The 10,816-nt window shown below is 28.8% G+C and overlaps 1 long non-coding RNA gene across 3 annotated transcripts; it reads right to left on the reverse strand.

The window, feature by feature from the left end:
* Window positions 1-6,738: 6,738 nt before the first annotated feature.
* Window positions 6,739-9,206, reverse strand: LOC145933516 (uncharacterized). 3 transcript variants are annotated; one of them, XR_014424878.1, is made up of 3 exons: window positions 9,072-9,206; window positions 8,824-8,994; window positions 6,739-7,276 (listed from the first exon to the last, which is right to left on the reverse strand). It is a non-coding gene; the product is annotated as an uncharacterized LOC145933516 (long non-coding RNA). The 3 variants fall into 3 exon arrangements; XR_014424879.1 differs by lacking the exons at window positions 6,739-7,276; window positions 9,072-9,206 and adding exons at window positions 7,881-8,354; window positions 8,472-8,660 and having other exon boundaries at window positions 8,824-8,845; XR_014424877.1 differs by lacking the exons at window positions 6,739-7,276; window positions 9,072-9,206 and adding exons at window positions 7,881-8,357; window positions 8,472-8,660 and having other exon boundaries at window positions 8,824-8,845.
* Window positions 9,207-10,816: the final 1,610 nt, after the last annotated feature.

Raw genomic sequence — 10,816 nt, forward strand, 5'->3', positions numbered from 1 at the left:
TACATTTTAATAGTACATTGATTACAGAATCTTTTGGTACCAACCAGACACCTGCGTACAAATTTTTTAACTTGATATACTTAAAATAATGTTGCGTCGCATAGGGTCAGCGGTAAAAAGTATCGATTTCCAATATTTAAGACGAGCGAAAAATTCATCGATTATACATTTTAATAGTACATTGAATACAGAATCTTTTGGTACCAAGCAGACAACAGCGTACAAATTTATTAATACGATAAACATAAAATAAGGATGCGTCGCACAGGGTCAGCGATAAAAAGTATCGATTTCCAATATTTTAAGACGAGCCAAAAATTCATCGATTATACATTTTAATAGTACATTTATTACAGAATCTTTTGGTACCAAGCAGACAACAGCGTACAAATTTTTTAATACGATAAACATAAAATAAGGATGCGTCGCACAGGGTCCGCGTCAAAAAAGTATCGATTTCTAATATTTTAAGACGAGCCAAAAATTCATCGATTATACATTTTAATAGTACATTGATTACAGAATCTTTTGTTACCAAACAGACACTAGCGTACAAATTTTTTAACTTGATATACATAAAATAATGTTGCGTCGCATAGGGTCAGCGGTAAAAAAGTATCGATTTCTAATATTTTAAGACGAGCCAAAAATTCATCGATTATACATTTTAATAGTACATTTATTACAGAATCATTTGGTACCAAGCAGACAACAGCGTACAAACTTTTTCATTTGCTATACATAAATTAAGGATGCGTCGCATCGGATCAGCGGTAAAAAAGTATCGATTTCTAATATTTAAAGACGAGCCAAAAATTCATCGATTATACATTTTAATAGTACATTGATTGCAGAATCTTTTGGTACCATGCAGACACCAGCGTACAAATTTTTTAATACGATAGACATAAAATAAGGATGCGTCGCACAGGGTCCGCGTCAAAAAAGTATCAATTTCTAATATTTTAAGACGAGCCAAAAATTCATCTATTATACATTTTAATAGTACATTGATTACAGAATCTTTTGGTACCAAACAGACACCAGCGTACAAATTTTTTAACTTGATATACTTAAAATAATGTTGCGTCGCATAGGGTCAGCGGTAAAAAGTATCGATTTCCAATATTTTAAGACGAGCCAAAAATTCATCGATTATACATTTTAATAGTACATTGATTAAAGAATCTTTTGGTACCATGCAGACACCAGCGTACAAATTTTTTAATACGATAAACATAAAATAATGTTGTGTCGCATAGGGTCAGCGGTAAAAAGTATCGATTTCCAATATTTTAAGACGAGCCAAAAATTCATCGATTATACATTTTAATAGTACATTGATTACAGAATCTTTTGGTACCATGCAGACACCAGCGTACAAATTTTTTAATACGATAAACATAAAATAATGTTGCGTCGCATTGGGTCAGCGGTAAAAAAGTATCGATTTCTAATATTTAAAGACGAGCCAAAAATTCATCGATTATACATTTTAATAGTACATTGATTACAGAATCATTTGGTACCAAACAGACACCAGCGTACAAATTTTTTAATACGATAAACATAAAATAAGTATGCGTCGCACTGGGTCCGCGTCAAAAAAGTATCGATTTCTAATATTTTAAGACGAGCCAAAAATTCGTTGAGTAAACATTTTAATAGTACATTGATCACAGAATCTTTTGGTACCAAACAGACACCAGCGTACAAATTTTTTAACTTGATATACATAAAATTATGTTGCGTCGCACAGGGTCAGCGGTAAAAAAGTATCGATTTCTAATATTTTAAGACGAGCCAAAAATTCATCGATTATACATTTTAATAGTACATTGATTACAGAATCATTTAGTACCAAACAGACACCAGCGTACAAATTTTTTAATACGATAAACATAAAATAAGGATGCGTCGCACAGGGTCCGCGTCAAAAAAGTATCGATTTCTAATATTTTAAGACGAGCCAAAAATTCATCGATTATACATTTTAATAGTACATTGATTACAGAATCTTTTGGTACCAAACAGACACCAGCGTACAAATTTTTTAATACGATAAACAAAATAAGGATGCGTCGCACAGGGTCCGCGTCAAAAAAGTATCAATTTCGAATATTTTAAGACGAGCCAAAAATTTATCGATTATACATTATAATAGTACTTTCATTACAGAATCATTTGGTACCAAACAGACACCAGCGTACAAATTTTTTAATACGATAAACATAAAATAAGTATGCGTCGCACTGGGTCCGCGTCAAAAAGTATCGATTTCTAATATTTTAAGACGAGCCAAAAATTCATCGATTATACATTTTAATAGTACATTGATTACAGAATCATTTGGTACCAAACAGACACCAGCGTACAAATTTTTTAATACGATAAACATAAAATAAGTATGCGTCGCACTGGGTCCGCGTCAAAAAGTATCGATTTCTAATATTTTAAGACGAGCCAAAAATTCATCGAGTAAACATTTTAATAGTACATTGATCACAGAATCTTTTGGTACCAAACAGACACCAGCGTACAAATTTTTTAACTTGATATACATAAAATTATGTTGCGTCGCACAGGGTCAGCGGTAAAAAAGTATCGATTTCTAATATTTTAAGACGAGCCAAAAATTCATCGATTATACATTTTAATAGTACATTGATTACATAATCATTTGGTACCAAACAGACACCAGCGTACAAATTTTTTAACTTGATATACTTAAAATAATGTTGCGTCGCATAGGGTCAGCGGTAAAAAAGTATCGATTTCTAATATTTTAAGACGAGCCAAAAATTCATCGATTATACATTTTAATAGTACATTGATTACAGAATCATTTAGTACCAAACAGACACCAGCGTACAAATTTTTTAACTTGATATACTTAAAATAATGTTGCGTCGCATAGGGTCAGCGGTAAAAAGTATCGATTTCCAATATTTTAAGACGAGCTAAAAATTCATCGAGTAAACATTTTAATAGTACATTGATCACAGAATCTTTTGGTACCAAACAGACACCAGCGTACAAATTTTTTAATACGATAAACATAAAATAAGGATGCGTCGCACAGGGTCCGCGTCAAAAAAGTATCGATTTCTAATATTTTAAGACGAGCCAAAAATTCATCGATTATACATTTTAATAGTACATTGATTACAGAATCTTTTGGTACCAAACAGACACCAGCGTACAAATTTTTTAATACGATAAACAAAATAAGGATGCGTCGCACAGGGTCCGCGTCAAAAAAGTATCAATTTCGAATATTTTAAGACGAGCCAAAAATTTATCGATTATACATTATAATAGTACTTTCATTACAGAATCATTTGGTACCATACAGACACCAGCGTACAAATTTTTTAACTTGATAAACATTAAATAAGGATGCGTCGCACAGGGTCAGCGGTAATAAGAATCGATTTCCAATATCTTAAGACGAGCCAAAAATTCATCGATGATACATTTTAATAGTACATTTATTACAGAATCTTTTGGTACCAAGCAGACAACAGCGTACAAACTTTTTCATTTGCTATTCATAAATTAAGGATGCGTCGCATGGGATCAGCGGTAAAAAAGTATCGATTTCTAATATTTAAAGACGAGCCAAAAATTCATCTATTATACATTTTAATAGTACATTGATTACAGAATCTTTTGGTACCAAACAGACACCAGCGTACAAATTTTTTAACTTGATATACATAAAATTATGTTGCGTCGCACAGGGTCAGCGGTAAAAAAGTATCCATTTCTAATATTTTAAGACGAGCCAAAAATTCATCGATTATACATTTTAATAGTACATTGATTACAGAATCATTTGGTACCAAACAGACACCAGCGTACAAATTTTTTAACTTGATATACTTAAAATAATGTTGCGTCGCATAGGGTCAGCGGTAAAAAGTATCGATTTCCAATATTTTAAGACGAGCCAAAAATTCATCGATTATACATTTTAATAGTACATTGATTACAGAATCTTTTGGTACCATGCAGACACCAGCGTACAAATTTTTTGATACGATAAACATAAAATAATGTTGCGTCGCACTGGGTCCGCGTCAAAAAAGTATCGATTTCTAATATTTTAAGACGAGCCAAAAATTCATCGAGTAAACATTTTAATAGTACATTGATCACAGAATCTTTTGGTACCAAACAGACACCAGCGTACAAATTTTTTAACTTGATATACATAAAATTATGTTGCGTCGCACAGGGTCAGCGGTAAAAAAGTATTGATTTCTAATATTTTAAGACGAGCCAAAAATTCATCGATTATACATTTTAATAGTACATTGATTACAGAATCATTTGTTACCAAACAGACACCAGCGTACAAATTTTTTAACTTGATATACTTACAATAATGTTGCGTCGCATAGGGTCAGCGGTAAAAAAGTATCGATTTCTAATATTTTAAGACGAGCCAAAAATTCATCGATTATACATTTTAATAGTACATAGATTACAGAATCATTTAGTACCAAACAGACACCAGCGTACAAATTTTTTAACTTGATATACTTAAAATAATGTTGCGTCGCATAGGGTCAGCGGTAAAAAGTATTGATTTCCAATATTTTAAGACGAGCCAAAAATTCATCGAGTAAACATTTTAATAGTACATTGATCACAGAATCTTTTGGTACCAAACAGACACCAGCGTACAAATTTTTTAATACGATAAACATAAAATAAGAATGCGTCGCACAGGTTCCGCGTCAAAAAAGTATCGATTTCTAATATTTTAAGACGAGCCAAAAATTCATCGATTATACATTTTAATAGTACATTGATTACAGAATCTTTTGGTACCAAACAGACACCAGCGTACAAATTTTTTAATACGATAAACATAAAATAAGGATGCGTCGCACAGAGTCCGCGTCAAAAAAGTATCAATTTCTAATATTTTAAGACGAGCCAAAAATTCATCGATTATACATTTTAATAGTACATTGATTACAGAATCATTTGGTACCAAACAGACACCAGCGTACAAATTTTTTAATACGATAAACATAAAATAATGTTGCGTCGCATAGGGTCAGCGGTAAAAAAGTATCGATTTCTAATATTTAAAGACGAGCCAAAAATTCATCGATTATACATTTTAATAGTACATTGATTACAGAATCATTTGGTACCAAACAGACACCAGCGTACAAATTTTTTAATACGATAAACATAAAATTAGTATGCGTCGCACAGGTTCAGCGGTAAAAAGTATCGATTTCCAATATTTTAAGACGAGCCAAAATTTCATCGATTATACATTTTAATAGTACATTGATTACAGAATCTTTTGGTACCAAACAGACACCAGCGTACAAATTTTTTAACTTGATATACATAAAATTATGTTGCGTCGCACAGGGTCAGCGGTAAAAAAGTATCGATTTCTAATATTTTAAGACGAGCCAAAAATTCATCGATTATACATTTTAATAGTACATTGATTACAGAATCATTTGGTACCAAACAGACACCAGCGTACAAATTTTTTAACTTGATATACTTAAAATAATGTTGCGTCGCATAGGGTCAGCGGTAAAAAGTATCGATTTCCAATATTTTAAGACGAGCCAAAAATTCATCGATTATACATTTTAATATTACATTGATTACAGAATTATTTTGTACCAAACAGACACCAGCGTACAAATTTTTTAATACGATAAACATAAAATAAGTATGCGTCGCACAGGGTCCGCGTCAAAAAAGTATCGATATATAATATTTTAAGACGAGCCAAAAATTCATCGATTATACATTTTAATAGTACATTGGTTACAGAATTATTTGGTACCAACCAGACACCAGCGTACAAATTTTTTAATTTGATAAACATAAAATATGGATGCGTCGCACAGGGTCCGCGTCAAAAAAAATCAAGTTCTAATATTTTAAGACGAGCCAAAAATTCATCGATTATTCATTCTAATAGTACATTGATTACAGAATCTTTTGGTACCAAACAGACACCAGCGTACATATTTTTTAACTTGATATACATAAAACAAGGTTGCGTCGCATAGGGTCAGCGGTAAAAAAGTATCGATTTCTAATATTTTAAGACGAGCCAAAAATTCATCGATTATACATTTTAATAGTACATTGATTGCAGAATCTTTTGGTACCATGCAGACACCAGCGTACAAATTTTTTAATACGATAAACATAAAATAAGGATGCGTCGCACAGGGTCCGCGTCAAAAAAGTATCAATTTCTAATATTTTAAGACGAGCCAAAAATTTATCGATTATACATTATAATAGTACATTCATTACAGAATCATTTGGTACCATACAGACACCAGCGTACAAATTTTTTAACTTGATAAGCATTAAATAAGGATGCGTCGCACAGGGTCAGCCGCTAAAAAGTATTAATTTCTAATATTTAAAGACGAGCCAAAAATTCATCGATTATACATTTTAATAGTACATTGATTGCAGAATCTTTTGGTACCATGCAGACACCAGCGTACAAATTTTTTAATATGATATACATAAAATAAGTATGCGTCGCATAGGGTCAGCTGCAAAAATGTATCAATTTCTAATATTTTAAGACGAGCCAATATTTCATCGATTATACATTTTAATAGTACATTGATTACAGAATCATTTGGTACCAAACAGACACCAGCGTACAATTGTTTTAACTTGATATACATAGAATAAGATTGCGTCGCATAGGGTGAACTGTAAAAAAGTATCGATTTCTAATATTTTAAGGCGAGCCAAAAATTCATCGTATATATATTTCAATAATGTATTGTTTGCAGATTATCTTTGTACCATAAGCATACCAGCGTACTATCTTTTTGGTCCAATATACGTTATATAAATCTGCGCCGTATGGGATTTGCGGCTTAAAAATTTTAATTTTCGATATTTCAAAACGTGCAAGAAATTAATCTTATATACATTTTAACAGTACATTGTCTGCACATTATCTCGAGTTATGCGTGACTGCATGCATATATCGCGGTAATATATGTCGAAACTCATTTCTACTGCGCATTTCGTATGACAAAATCTGCATCACGATCATTTTACGATTGTTGATTGATTTTCGAAGGGAAAGAATAGTTTTCGGACTATTTTAAAAGTATGCTAAAGCCATCTGAAGTTATGTTTCATCAAAATATTTTTTTATCTAAAAATAGCACGCAATAATTTTTAGCGTGTATTTTCTCACCTTCGACGTCAAAATCCAACATGGCCGCAGCAAATGCCAAGGAACCTTAATAAATTAAATAATATAAATAATATAAATAATATTTAAAACTTATTAATTATATTTAATAATATATTTTATAATTCTGAAAAAATACTACTTAATATTATATTCCTTCTTTCCTATTTCAGTCTTTTTCTCTCTTTCACCCTCTCTTTTATTTATTCTCTTTTTCTTATTTAATTTCAAATAAAACTTCCTCCTTTTTTTCCTCTTCATTTTCCTTTATCTTTTTTTCTTTTCTTCTCTCTCTCTCCCTCTCTTTCTTTCTTTATCTATTAATAATATAATTAATAATATACAATTCATCTCTTTAACTTTAATAAAATATTTAAAAATAATTTACTTTATTTTATATTCCTTCTTCTCTCTTTTTCTATAATCTTTTTTTTCTCCCTCTCTTTTACTTAATATTTCTCTTCTTTTATTTTAAATAAAGCTTTGTTTTCTTTTTTCTCTGTATTTCTATCTCCCTCTTTTTCTCTCTTTCTATTATTCTTTATCTATAAATGATAAAATTAATGATATAATTAATAATTATAATTCGTCTCCTATGCCCTTACACGACAAAATTAAAATAATTCAAATTAAAATGAATTGTATGCTGTGATTAGTGTGCTGTGATTGATCAAATCTGAAATTATGATGATTCTAATAAAATTTCAAATTTAACAAATCATAGCCACGGATCATTTTAAACTGAACATTTTAATTCTGTCACGAAAGTAGCCCATTTAACTTTAAATAAAATATTTAAAGGATTATTAAAATTACAATAATATTCGAACAATTAAAAAATTAATACCTAATAATTATTATAATCTGATATATTCCTTATTCTCTCTTTTCCTTCAATCATTTACCTTTTTTCTTTTATTCTCCATCTCTTCTTTAATTTTAAATAAAACTTTTCGCTTTTTTCTACTTTTCCTTTTTCTTTCTCTCTCCTTTATTCATTTTCACTCTCTTATTTCCTTTTCTTATATTTTAAATAAAACTTTCTTCTCTTTTTCTCCTTTTCTTTTTTCTCTCTTTTATTTCCACTCTTTTTCTCTTTAGTCTCTTTCTTTCTATTCTTCTATATCTACTAATAATATAATTAATAATATAATTTATGTTTTCATTAAGAACTTTATAAATAAAATATTTTAAAAAACTATAATATTCAAATATTTAAAAAATCTAATAAAAATATTATTACCTAATTTTAAATTCATTCTTCTCTTTTTCTTTACCCTTTTTCACTCTTTCTTCCTATATTTTACTTATTCATCCTCTTTTCTAATTTTAAATAAAGCTTTCTACTCTTTTTTCTCTTCTTCCTTTTTTCACTCTTTTTTCTCTCTCTCTCTCTCTCTCTCTCTCTCTCTCTCATTCTTTCTATTCTTCTCTATTTATTAATAATATAATTAATAACATAATTAATAATTAATAATTAATAATTAGGTTCTTTTTTAACATTAATAAAATAAAACAAAAACAAATTAATTAAAAAGTTACTAAAATTATAATACTATTGAAACATTTAAACAATTCAATAAAAATTGTATTACTTAATATATTCCTTCTTCTCCCTTTTCATTTTTCTTCTTTCTCTTTTGTTTATTCATCCTCTTCTTTAATCTTAAATAAAGCTTTTTTTTCTACTCTCCCTTTATCTTTTTCTCTTTCTCTTCTTCTATTTTTGTCTATTAATAATATAATGCATCTCTCCTTTATATTAACTATAAATAAAATATTTTAAAAATTATTAAAGATATAATAATATTAAAACATTTAAAAAATTTAATAAAAATATTACCTAATATTATATTTTTTCTTCTCTCTTTTCCTTCAGTCATTCAATCAATCCTTTTTCTTTATTTCTTTTGCTTATTCTTTCTCTTCAATTTTAATTAAAAAGCCTTCTTCTCTTCTTCTCCTTTCTCTTTTTCTCTCTTTTTTTCCCTACTCTTTTTTCTCTCTTTCTATTCTTCTCTATCTATGAGTAATAAAATTAATGGTATAATTAAAAAAATAATTGGTCTTTTCTATAACTTTAAATAAAACATAAAAAAATTTATTAAAACTAATAATATTTAAACATTAACGAAGTAATATATAATTTAGTAATATTTTAATATTTTAATATTCTATAAGTAAATTAAATAATATTAATTATCAATAAAATTAAATAACATTAATAATATTTAACTATAGTACTTTATTAATAATATCTACACAACAATAACGCATAAAACTCTTGATAAAATAATGTAAATTGGATTAAATAATGCTTTATTTATTACATTTATAAAATATATATACTTTACTACACATACCTTTCTCTCTATTCTTTCCTACTTCCTCTTCCTCCTTTCTTCGTCTTCTTTATCTATATTTTCTTTAATTTAATTTAATGATATGTACACATAATATCATGTATATCATAATATAAACCACAATAATTGCATTCACAAATTGAATACACTATTAACCTCTCAATATATACATTTGAACTGTCAAAATGCGTATATACATTTGAACTGTCAAAATGCGTCGTTCAACCTTGACAGGCTTTTATCAATATGAAGTAATGTGCAACGCAGCACACATCGAGATAACCAATCAGCATCGCGGAAAAGAGGCAACAATACTTGCGAGAATCGACTTAACATGCACTTTTTAGAAAAGGGATAACCAACGCATTTTTAATGATATATTCAAAATCTAGATTCTTACGCGCAATTTTTTTCCATTAATTTTATAACAATTAATGCTTTGTGTGTGTGTAAATAACATATCAATTTAATATATTTAAATAATAAATTGAATAATAATATGAAAAATATAATAATAAAATATTCTTCTTTAAATTATATATATATTCTTTAATATTTAATAATATTTAATATTTAATATTAAATATTTAATAAAACGATTACGTGAAAATACATATTTCAGAAAGCAAAAATCATCACCATTAATATGCTACTATTTTATCTTTACTTTTACTTGACACAAGAGATGACGTTTGAACACAACATGAAATATCTTAAAAGACATTTATGAATTTCAAAATGCGCATTCATTAAACTTAAACATACGGGCATCAACGTTGCTGCTTTGACCTAGTGATTTGGTTCTCAAATTGAGAAATGTGAGAAAATTTCAAAGGCAACGTGAGAATGTCTAAAAGAATGACTAAAGGAAAAGAAAATTGTTTGCATCATAGGAAGCTTATTTTTATATTCAATTTTTAACTACATCTATATTAAAGTATACTTTTAATGAAAAATAAAATCTTTATGTATATTTGCATTATTTGCATTATCGCAATTTATTCTATAAAAATTTGCATTAAAACGGTGGATAAAATTTTGGAAATATCAAACCCAGGCTAGATTAATATGTTTGGGAACCTCTGTTCTCTCTGTGGTAAAACTCTATTTCCAATTTCCCCAAGTATCCTTCACAACACGTTGCAACTCAACGTAATGTGTAAGCAGCGCGGCTTCAGCATTAAATGGTCATTTCTTTCTCTTTTCGCAACGCTACACCCATCAA

The sequence above is a fragment of the Prenolepis imparis genome, unplaced genomic scaffold (genome assembly GCF_030444845.1).
Source record: "Prenolepis imparis isolate NDT839.2.m4 unplaced genomic scaffold, iyPreImpa1.0 SCAF_3, whole genome shotgun sequence".
Lineage (NCBI taxonomy): Eukaryota > Metazoa > Arthropoda > Insecta > Hymenoptera > Formicidae > Prenolepis > Prenolepis imparis.